The sequence below is a fragment of the Bemisia tabaci genome, chromosome 3, assembly GCF_918797505.1.
Source record: "Bemisia tabaci chromosome 3, PGI_BMITA_v3".
Lineage (NCBI taxonomy): Eukaryota > Metazoa > Arthropoda > Insecta > Hemiptera > Aleyrodidae > Bemisia > Bemisia tabaci.
The window spans coordinates 45,986,271-45,998,710 of NC_092795.1; the positions used below are offsets into that span (position 1 = coordinate 45,986,271).

The 12,440-nt window shown below is 37.4% G+C and overlaps 2 protein-coding genes across 2 annotated transcripts in view; one reads left to right on the top strand and one right to left on the bottom strand.

The window, feature by feature from the left end:
• Positions 1-12,440, bottom strand: part of LOC109030582 (protein 5NUC) — a 100,105-nt gene that overhangs the window by 81,694 nt on the left and 5,971 nt on the right. The gene's annotated exons all lie outside the window — the stretch shown is intronic.
• The window catches only part of LOC109030581 (Rap GTPase activating protein radish), a 240,819-nt gene that overhangs the window by 58,733 nt on the left and 169,646 nt on the right, over positions 1-12,440 (top strand).

A 12,440-nucleotide genomic window follows, 5' to 3' on the forward strand; every position in this document is an offset into this window, starting at 1 on the left:
TAATTTTTTTCATCTGGCTCTGGATTTATTTTTCTCAATACAATGAAATTTTGTGCGAGTCTATTAAAGATTATAACAATGACACAAAAAAGATAGGGTTAAAAGCTGTAAAGCTGTTTTAAGATTATATGTACATGCTATACATTGCTTATTTCTTTATTATGTGCACTACTTTTTTTCGAACTGAGTGATAGAGCCCAAAAAGGCACAAATTGATAATAAAAATCAGACATTACTCGTGTTATTCGCTCCATCCCTATAAACTTTAAGACAACTTATATGATTCCTTATACGATCGGCCTAAATCCATCACCGAGCTTTTAACTGTAAACATAAATTGGAGTTTTTTTTTATTATTTTTATCATTTATTTCAGTCGTAATTCTACGGAAATGTACAAGCTAAAATTATCGGAGACACATCACAGTCAACATTTTTGGGAGCCTACAAACTGTAAGCACTATTTTTTATTTTGGCATATCCCGATGCATGTGCTCCAACCCTCTCAATTAAACATACTCTTTTTGATTCGGGAAACAACACGTTCCTTGAATCCTCTTGAAGCTAAGAGATAAAAATGGGGAGGGAGAGGAACAAGGGATAAGGCGAAGAGAGGGAGGGAGAGAGAGGGGAAGAGAGAGAGGCAAGTAAAGTTTTTTTATCCTCAGAAAGTTCTTTTAGCGTAACATAATCGGTGTTACTGTTTTAACACACTCAAGAGCTACGATAGTCGAACAGTAATCACAGCTGAATGGCTCTAAGAAACAATGTTGATAAATTACAAGTGTCTTATGAAGATTATCCGTATCTTTTGAGTACACGATTTTGCTTCTGATTTACGTTCAGATATCCCTATTACGTTTAATTTGCTGTACGCTTTGTTTCCGACAAGCTTAAAGACGATGTTAAAGTTCATAACTTACTGTTGAGTATCATACGACAATTTCAACACAAAAAATATTGCGATCATTGCTCACGAATGATAATCTGCGTGTCTATCTAAGAGAGCATACAGCAATTAGCAGTGAGCAAAAATGAATCTGAACCACACACTTCTCACAGCTATGAAAAACGCAGTATGAATGCATTGAAATGTTGCCTTTTTATTCTTTGTTGAATTTTTTAAGAACATTTATAGACATATATTATGTACTCAAAATTTTCAGACCCACTGAAATAATCAGAAATTAAAATTCAATGAAAAATGCAATGAGAGGGAAAAATGCTAAATTTCTAGTAAATTCGTGTTGTAGAAGAAGAATTTGTCCAATTTATACGGTGACTGGTCTATGCATGCACGATATAATATTATAGAGTTTATTTTTGGTCGTGTTTATTTTCTAATAAAGGTGCTATCGGAATACCTTTCCTCTTTTATCAGTGTATACAACAATTACAACAGTCACCTCACATTATCATTGATCATAAAAAAGAGTTGTTTGAATGCTTAAAAAAACAACAATGAAAATATAGGTATGTTCCAAAATCAGCTCGTTAATTACAGTAATTGTTGATTACAACATGCGAGGCAAAATAAATATTCCCTTCTTAACAGAGGGAAAAGCAGATTGTTCTCCTTGAGAAAGGCGTTATAGAAAGTGCTAGAAAGATGTTTGAGCGCTTGACACGGCAATTGCGAAAGTTTTAATGGTACTTAAGACTCTTTCATCTTTCTAGTTATTTTATTTTTTCTCCAGAGAACTTTCTCAACGAATATATTCAACGTTAATTCGTCTCCGCAAGCAGGTAGGGCCCCTGCCTCACGCTGAGCACACTGATACAAGTTATGCATACCTATATTTACCGGTAAATGCAATTCTTATGGGGAAAAGAATGACTTATTTGTCAACTTGACTTATATGAACAACTATTTGTTCAAAAAATACACTAAAAATTTGAGAAGGCAAAAATTTGAAAGTAAACACAACCAGTATTTTCGGGTCAATGACATGCTCATTATCAACTCAAACAAAAGCGAAAACTAGCCTTTGTTCCGGTAAATGGGCATGCCATTGGCCCGAGATGTCCTGATTATGTTTAATCCTCTATTTCAGGCGTGAAACCCATTTTCAGTGTGGTTTTCTCGTAATTTAAATTCAATTAAACTTAGATTCATACCGTGATGATACCATTTCTGTGCAAACACACTGTACCTTTCTTAACCCTTCAAAAGCAACAGCATTTCCTAATAGCAATTCCCCTGAAAATGATCCCATCAAAACTTCAGCCCTCCCTAAAAAACCCGTAAAATCATTATCTGGCGTCAATTTCGGGTCAAACTGTTTAGTATTGTCTGAATCATGTCATAACTCCTTACGAGTGCTGTTCCTCTTCATTTCGTTAATTTTTTCACTTTTTTCATGTTTCTTAGAGATGGGTTCCATTTCGCGTTTGATAAATGACTCGGCATTGAGAAAAGGATGTCTTTCCTTCACGCGTCGATTGAGACGTCTCGAGGAGCCTGAGAGCAAGGTTGCCATGTTATGCCAATATCTTTGGATACTTTACATGGGTTTAAATGAGGGAAAAGTGCTGATTTTTCAGTACAATCTGGCAACAATGTTTCGCGAGGATCAAGCATCTCGAGCTACTCCCCTCGCCAACAGAGCTCTCAATGGCCGGAAAAACATTATACTCGGCCCGCGAGATAACCCTCGGTTATATGTATAGAAGTCGAGGAATACGCCAAATAACTTCTTCTTTTTTCAAAGAATTTTTAAAATTGTATTATTTTCATATCATTTTGGACTAGCAGTATTCTAACGATGGGTTGCACACGTAACATTTTATTGGGAAATACAAATTTTACTCAACTTTGAAATAATATTTTGAATCAAAGAAGAAATTCTTATCTCACAAAAAAAAAAAAAAAAACACGGAATGTGAGAAGAACGAGCTAACACGGAAAAAATAGGATAGTCGACACAACCGGCGGCTGGCTAAAAATGCGCCAGCTACCGGGCGGTAGTTACGATAACTACCGCGGTTGAAGTCACAACTAACCCGGTATAGTTACAATGTAACTATTACATTGGTTGTTGATGTAACTACCAGGTTAGTTGTGACCTCCACCGCGGTAGTTATCGTAACTACCGCACGGTAGCTGGCTCATTTTTAACTAGCTGCTGGTTGTGTCGACTACCATATTTTTTCCGTGAAATCGTATTGACTAAAAACTAACTTATTTTCAATCAATAAAATAAACGAACTCGGTTAAAAGAAAAGAAAACCATGACAACTTTCCGCCCCTAGGTCTGGCCTTAATTTGTGAACAAAAAACTGCAACTGATAAGACACTCTAAGGTTAGTCCTTCATTTTCCACCTTAACCACCCGTTTCAACCAATAAGACCGCTTCATACTCCCTACATCTTCTTTGTCATCCCTTCATCAATTTCAATAATCAGCCCGCAGGTGCAATTAAGGGGCTTGGAGGACAAGGCGCGCATAAGTGCAGTTTTTGCTATTTCGAGAAATACGTGTTTGAAGTTTCGAAATTACATATAGATCCTTATGGCGGAAAGAAAGTTTAAACTGACTTTATGATGCTTAAAAATTGGAATTTGGGAGCGAGTTTTTGACAGAGTATGCATTAAGACTAGTTTTAATTGAAATTATTAATAACTAAATGTTTTCAAAGACTGCAGTTATGCGCCTTGTCCTCCAAGCCCCTAACTTGGTTTTCCAATTCAGATGAGGCTTTATAATGAGCCAGGAACAGTGGTTCCTTATTGTGAAATACGGTCAGATTTGAGAGGGATTAAAAAATTCAGCACAGATCATAGCGAGGTTATTATAGCCAGAGTCACCCAATTTATTGTCCTCATGTGGGTCAAAAATGCCTCTCCACCCGAGTCTGGAATCTATCGAGTCCAGACCGGAAAGTAAAACCGCACGAAAGCTCGCGCATAATTCATGACGTCGCGATGAAATTTTCAGTCTCTCCTCCGTCTCCATGGCAACTTGCGTTTTGTGACGTCACGAGGGCCCATTAGGACCGGCTCATTAGACATTCTTGTAGTTAAAGGCCCTAACATACTCGTGCTGGAGAAGGATGGATTATCGAAATTTTGCATTTCAGCTGTGATCGTAGGTCATTTCAGAGCTTCGCAAACTTGATTCGTCGCTTCTTTCACTCAGAATACGACCTATACGACAGAACAACGTATCTACATTCCGAGGCTGCAAAATCAACTAAAACGATTTAATTTTTTACGAGGGTGTGACTGTGCAATTTTAGTCCTCTATTTTGCAGATTTTTGCACGAACATTTTTGTTACTTTTTACCCCGAAGTTGAACGGAATCATCGACCAAAATTAGACAATGAACGACACTAATGAAAAATTTCAATGAATAAAGTCATCTTTTCTGAATAGAAAATATTTCGTCTCTTCGCGAGTAAGCTATAGACTTTATAATAGTGAATTCGGACAAACTATAGTACTTACTCTAGGGACAGAAACACGCAGAAACTTCACGACTAACTTTTAACGCACAATTTTGAACTTTTTTGAGAGTTTTCAACAACTCAAATATTCACTAATTTGCTATCGAACTTGAACTGAGGCATGCTAACTAACCAGGGACACTGAACTCGAATTTTTGCTTCCGCTGCACGAGCTGAAAAATATCGCTGAGAGGAAACCATCATTGAGCTCGGCGACTTGCTGACTGTGCTTAAGCAAACCTTTGCCGTGCATACGCTGAAAACAGGTTATTATCCATCAGATTGTCATTGTTCATTCTTTCCTTCATCGTTGTATGAGGAAAAGAGAGGATATAACTTTTATTGTGCCGTGAAAAATGAAGAACCTATACCGTAAATCTACTCACGGCTACATTTGTTAGAATGATACATGTATACGAGACGGAACAACCTAATGTCGCTACCAAAATTCTGAAACTCTTCGCCTCTCTTAATTTAAAAATCTAAATTTTCGTAAATACACGAATTTTCGAAATTCTCTGTAAAGACGTTAATAGACTGTGACGCTGAATGTCTTAAAACATATTAACTAACTAACTAACTAACTAACTAACTGTGTCCACATTTAAGGAGTTAAAATTAAGTTCATTGGAAGATTCTACTGAGGTGGAAGAAAAGAAAAAGAAGGATTCATCGATTTTTTAACGCAGCCTCAGCAAAAGTAATGGGTTTAAAATTTACACGGAAAGCAATTTTTCTCGGGATATTATTTTGACTTTTAGCGTGGTTTCTGGTTGACAATTTTTTTTTTTGCTTAAATGCGTGCAGATTTAACCCAACATCTGTTTTTTAGTTAAAAAAGCGTCGTATTGGTATCGTTAAGTTTAAGGTAATAAAACTATAACAAAAAACGGTTCTTTAGCTTTAAAAAACTGACTTTAAGTTAAATCCGCTCGGACTTAACTCGAAAAAACCAAATTTTGTCGACGAGAAACGACGCTTTAAGTTAAAATAATACCTCGATTTCCATTTCTATCATTCGACCATTTCTACGATAATGCTTGTGATCAACTCTTAAGCTAACAGAATGTTCTCGTGATCATGTGATGCTCGCAAATATCAGTTTGCAATTCCATCTCTGTACAGTTAGTCTAATTTTCTAAGCAGATGGGGATACATGATTCCATAATCGTGAATTTGTGTATCACCATCAAAGCCCTAACATTAAAAGCCTATCCTGTGAGGTGAAGATTCGATTCCGAACAGAACAACGGGTAATATCTTGTTTTTCCCCCAACTTTTTTGAGTAAGTAGATCGGATCGTAAATGTTTCACTCCCGTAAGAGTTATATATTAGTTTTCTTCCATAAGCTCTCAAAACTGCTGATCAAGCTGAATCACTAATCGATTCTGGCGTTTTTTTCCGGTTCTTCTCGTCTTAAACCGCGATTAACTGGTCATTCTTTGCAAAAACAATGTACGAGGGCCTCAGTGTTGATCAGATTGCGCAACTTTGTGTATACTGTGTAGCAAACCAAACAAACATACATGCTTTTGACTTTTATGGCAAAATGAGTAGGGATATGGTTCATTTATGGAGTGTGTGAATTCCAGCATGGTCTTCATATCGCTTAGTTGCTTAAGCATTAAATTGCACAATTAGAGCAGCATTGCAAAACCCGCACGTTATGTCCATAATAGCTCAATCACCATCCTTAACGCGTGATTTAAGTCATCGGCAAATATAACCCGGCCGCAATTACCAAAATTAATGGCTGATAAAATTGGAGATAACATCGCGATTCGAAAAATCCGAGTTCGGTGGAAAATTGTCCAAGGAGCCTACAGGCAAATCACCGTCCGAATTTCGCTGCCCCGTTTAGTAAGAGGCACGCACCTGCAATGGAAACTTTTGGTCCATACGTGATTCTAGCAGTGTGCGACTCGGCAGACGTCACGAAGTCACGGTCGCAGATAATGCCTGGATCAACAAACCACTCGAAGTGCGAATTGAGCGAGTGTAAAGAACTCAAGTTCTCAAAGTCAAAGAACGTGTGTTCTCCGATTTCGTCGTTCTTTTGACACAAGGACGTATCTCGACTTCCACATGAGGCCATGTCCTCATATGACTCTAAGCTTTCAGGGGCCCATGCGGGAATGAAGATACTCCGTTGCATCAGTATATCGACAATTTGAACGAGCAAAGCACTCGGTGCGTCAAGTTTGAAGGAGCCAAGTTCGATTTATCAGCATGTGGTCTCAATAATTTTCGCCCTGCTTGAATGCGCCTATAAGTGGTGTTAATCCTTTAAGAAGGTATTCGCTTATGTAACGCGGTAGATAGAGAGGCGAAATTCTAGTTTTTTTTTGTTTTTTAGAGAGGAGTATCAGGAAGTAATGGTGTTTTAGCTAGCACTCTGACAACTCTCCATGCCAATTAACAATTCACAAAGTAGACGCATTTTATCTTTGTCCATTTCCCCGTTCTCTTCTCGCGGAAAAATAATTATTTTTACGTGCAATACAGCTTAGCAAAGGGTAATACCGTTCGCTCTTGTGAGCTAATTTAGAAGTTGTGTTCGGACTATCGCAGCATTGCACTTAACGTATGTACATTAGCCATACAGGATTAGATGTTTAACGGTAGGCTACCAAAAACAGTAGGATTATTGAATCTCCTTTTACACGAATTTGAAAAAATAAAACACGATTTAAAAATAAATTGCATAATTGTTGAGTTTTCGAAAACATGCGTTTGTATACTAAAATTGGGAGCCTAATTAATTGACGACCTATTTGCGTAGGATGAATACGTGAAAATTTTGATTTAGGAACCCCAAAAGTGGGACAAAATTTTGGTTGCAACATACTTACAGGATATGGCTCATTGACTTCATTGACTCATAAATGAGTGAACTAACTGCCCATTCACCACTGAAATCATACTTCACGGGGAAAAATGGATTGCTGATTTAACAACTAAATTGTTAAAAAATATGTCCGACATGTTTCAAATGTACATTTTGCAATAGTGGACAGCTAATTTAACCACAGTGATGGTTAAACTAGTATTTTTTTCATTTTAAAATCTACATTGAAACATGTCGGACACTTTTTTAACTAAAAAAATGTTAAATCAGCAATTCTATTTTTTTCTGTAAATTTTTATTTAGATCTAGGATGTACAATATATTCATTCTATTCTAGTTTTTACTACTGCAAAATCGCGTCTGAACAGAATTTTATGCAGATGGGTTAAAATTACATTAAAGATCACGGCGAAACCGTAGAAAATTAACTCGGAAAAAGTTGCTTCAAAACAGAGTCTACATTGCTATAATGTTGCCACTTCATGTTGGCGTATGAGTTTTACAAAAAGGAATGGTTGGAGTATTGACGGATATCTCTTCCATATTTGGCGTGCCTAGCGATAATTGACAGTGGACAGCGTGTAAGTATTTGGAAACAATACAAAGCGTAATGCGTCATTTTTCAATGTCATTCATTTTGCACCTCTTGGTAACGATGCAAACAGTGACGTGGCGTCGTGGCGTGCTTTGCGATATATCGATTGATCTGTTATTTGAACCTATGGAAGAAGTCGATAAACAGAGTGTCCGCAACGAACACCTTAACCCTCGATGCCTTACTATACCTTCAAATGGGGAACTATCGATAATCGAAGATTCATGCCGCGCCACTGGATGCCAAACTCATATTTTAAAATCTAAAATTCAATGTCATTCGCCAAACCCTTACTTTCGAACCGGACCAATGAAATAAAATAAAGTCAAGTTGATGAGGAGTTTTTCACTTATTTCGTTTCATTTTTTGCATTTAGGATTTTTTAAGTCATGACTATGAGTTTCGCGCGCGCTGATTGGACAGCGACAAGGTATATGTTGCAATTTTCTAATGAAAATTGTTTTCCATGTTTGACCCTTAATTTTTACCGCTCTACAGACCCTACGCCAGTACACTCTGTCAGGAATCTCGGAGTGGCTTTTGGAGTACATTCTCTCTAGCGTATTTTTTGGCTTTCAAAAAAACTAGGAATGTGATGTGAATAACACTGAGAAAAAACTATGGCTTATAAACCTATTAGAGGTAAATATGGAACACCACTAATAGTAGTACCTCTACATATAATAATAGCACATATACCTTAGTTATGGTACGGGGTACCTTAATTAGGTACAGAGACCTTAGTATGGTTCACAGACCGAGAATCATTAGTTTATTTACGACTATTATAGGTGTTCCATATTTACCTCTAATAGGTTTATAAACCATAGTTTTTTCTCAGTGAAAGAGTAAACCCCGCTCCACAATTGACGAGTAAACATAATGAGTTCCGCTCTGTTAGAGAGGAAAAAGAATAAATTCAATCCATTTTCATATCATTTCGAGTGCCCCGAGAAAAAAAAGTTCCGGGATAAAATGCACAACGGATTTTTTGCGTAGCGCAACTTTCATCAGATTTTTAAAGTAACATTCGGCAAAGCTGGAACCAGTTTGAAACTATCTTTCTACAGCTTTGCAGAATTTTCCCCATGTGTTACTTTCCCCTCTTGTTCTTATCTTTTTTCCCTTGCGTCATTTCCTAGACCATCCTAAATTTATTCTGTTTATATCTCAACTCGAGGAATAAGCGACTGCATCAAAAGGCATCAACTTTGATATAACTTTACGAAATGCATAAACCTCTCAGGAAAATCAAAAAGTTTAGGAGTCAAGCGCCTCTCTTTTGCAGAGATGTAACCATTGAAAGACCAGATTATGAGAATTTAAACGAAGAGTCTCGTCGTCGAATGGTTAATCTTTGCATTTTTGACGTTTTAAATTGAGCAAGTCCTTTCTTTCACCTCATCTACGCGAAAATAATCGACTGAGGTGTGGAAGTACATTGAACATATTCGTCCACCATTCCCAGAATATTTTCTACGTAAGTTGCCGTATGCTTTGTATATCCAAATGATGTTTTAGCAATTTTTCTTAGTCCATCATTTATCAAGGTGCAATCGAAGAGCAAAGAGAGAGGGGGATAGGGACTTTATCCTGTAAAGTGGTCACCCGATCCGAGAATCAAGACACGCTGAACGTGCTGCCTATATTGTGCACTGTCACTCTGCCGGTCTTTGACCATGACCGACCAATTTTCTATTATTTAAATTTAATAGTAGGACTAGACCGAGTGACCCAGTTGTTATGACCGGATCTCACCTAACCTAACCCTGGGGAACTTCAACCGTGACGACTTGCACAGTTCATCTCCCTCATGGGAACGAATGGGATATCTCCTTTGATATTGGATTAAGAAATTTGGCGATGTAATGGGTTTTAATAATTTTCGCTCATTTACAAGCTCAAAGCACCAAAAGACGATTTTCTGACAAGCGCAACTGGTCCATTGCGTTTAATCAGAAAAATTGAGCATTCACGCACAAATTTAGATTTCTGCCCTCATAGAAATAGAAGGCAAACTTCACTAGGAAGCTTCCCGAATTAGTACGCATCACACGATATTTTCAGACTCGTGAAAGTGAGATAAGACTAAACGGAGGGGGTACGCCCCTGACCGCTTTGTAACCCCCAAAAGTCCCTCGTCCCCCATGCGTCAAGTGTTACGCCTTACTCAAATGATTTCATATTATAGAAAACTAAACTAAATTACTAATTAAAGTAAAAATGGTGTAGAGCAAAATACGGCCCAACCGAGACTGAGATATTCGAAAAACCATCATTGTGGGAAGAGCGCCACAGTGGCGTGGCGTGAATTGCGATTTATCGATTGTTATGCCATTTAAACCTATTGTAAAGAATCGATTATTAAGGTGTTCGCAGCGAACACCTTAATAATTGATTCTTTACCATAGGTTTGCGATTTATCGATTGTTATATGCCATTTAAACCTATTGTAAAGAATCGATTATGAAGGTGTTCGCAGCGAACACCTTAATAATCGATTCTTTACCATGGGTTTAAATAGTAGAACAATCGATACATCGCAACGCCACTGGCCAAAAATATATGTTTTCCGAAGTTCGTCGCCTCATTCAGTTTATTGAATGGAAAATGGGATTCACTAAACGACGTTGTTTGTTCTTCCGCCGTTTAGGGATAAAAAATTGGGGAGGCTCTTCGGATGAAAGATGAGGGGTGGGGAGCGTTTTCTGTTACGCTCTTTTTGATGGGAATAAAATCGAGTCGAAGCTCCGAACATTATTAATGGCGCTCCTGCTCATTTTTCCCGTACCGTCCTAACGCAGAAATGAAAACATCGGGATGGAACTGTCCATTTGCGGATCGGCATGGGGATGTAGAGTCTCCGATAACCAGGGTTGTGAAGTTTTTAACGAAAATATTTCTCAAGTCCAACGGTGAAATTCATCCTTAGAAAATGTTGTACGGGAGTTTAAACCACTATACAAGTCGTTTAATTGGTAAAATTTACACATTTTACAAAATCTACAAAATTGTACTGTCACGCTGAGGACGGTGAGGCATGGGGATGTAGAGTCTCCAATAACCAGGGTTGTGAAGTTTTTAACGAACATATTTCTCAAGTCAAACGGTGAAGTTCCTCTTGAGAAAATATTATACAGGAGTTTAAACCACTAAACAAGTCGTTTAATTGGTAGAATTTAAAAATTTTACAAAATTGTACCGTCACGCTGAAGGCGGAGGTCGGGACACCTCTGAAACGCGTCCGCTTCAAAATTACAATTTTATGCAAGTGAGTGCTTTTAAGTTTGTTTTTAAAAGCTTTGTAATTTTTTTTGTAAATTTCTTAAAATTTTTAAATTCTTCTCGCCGGGTGCTGAAGAAAATTGGATTCCTACAAAATCGTCTCCTTCAGCAACTTATCTGCGTCAGGAATACGAATTATTGCGCCGCACAGTGGAACGAACTGATAGAAGAAGTTGGGCAAGAAATTTTGGGATGAAATTTCAAATTGGTATGTTTATTTTGTCACAAATGCAGTTCCAAAGGATGTTTCCGAAAAGTAATTTCACGAAAAAATTAATAGAACGACACTTAAACTTTTTTGTTTCATATTTTCGACAATAGGCTTTCAAAGGTTTCAGATTTTGTCCGACTTCTCCCATGACTCGGTCCATTGTGTGCCGAATAGAATGAAAGTTAGGTTGAATTTCCTCGTCGATAAGATTTTTTTAAATTTAAAACCACACATTTTATTCAATCATAAAATATGCAGGGGAAAAAATCATTTTGAATGCGTACATTCTCACGAGATGTATCTTAACCATCCAGAAACATTCCCTAATAATTTTAAAAAAAGAAAAGAAAAAAATTAGTAATTTTTTATCTTAACAACGACCACAATCATTAAGGCACGCATTTTAAGTCATTTTTCTTGTTCAAAAGACCTCCACTTAAAATTCATATAACGCACATTAACTGTCATTTGCCGTTTGTCTTCGGTTTACATCCTTTATATCTGGACTCCAGACTCCACTGAATTCTTCAACCATTTGACAAACTTGGCTGCTGTAGCCACAGAGATATTTATCATTCTTCGACCGATAAAATTCGCGGTTCTAACGTTGGCAAAGGTTACTTGAAACGAACCGATTTTCATCTTTGATTATGAAAATCTTCATAGGATAGTCATTCGTTTCGAATCGCTTCTAATCTTCGCAAAATTTGGCAGCCTGCTTTGCTTCCATGCCATGACCTTTTCATCTTGCCCAGCATGTCAAGAAAAGCTGCTTGTGATCATTCTTTTACTCACGGTTTGCTGTATTACGGATTCAAAGATGATGTGAATCAAACTTCGAGATAAGTAATGAGCATATTTATGAAATTTCGTTCGGAGGAAAAATATACCTATCTATGCTCCAATATATATATACTCGGCGGCTTTATATGCCAAGCTTTCCGTGGTTATTTTTGCCAAAGCGCAGCCGGGACTCCAAATCTCAGCTGCAGCTGCTGAGCTTTCTGAGGTGTGGATACTCTCGAATGTTTTTTTACCATGTACGTTAAATTAA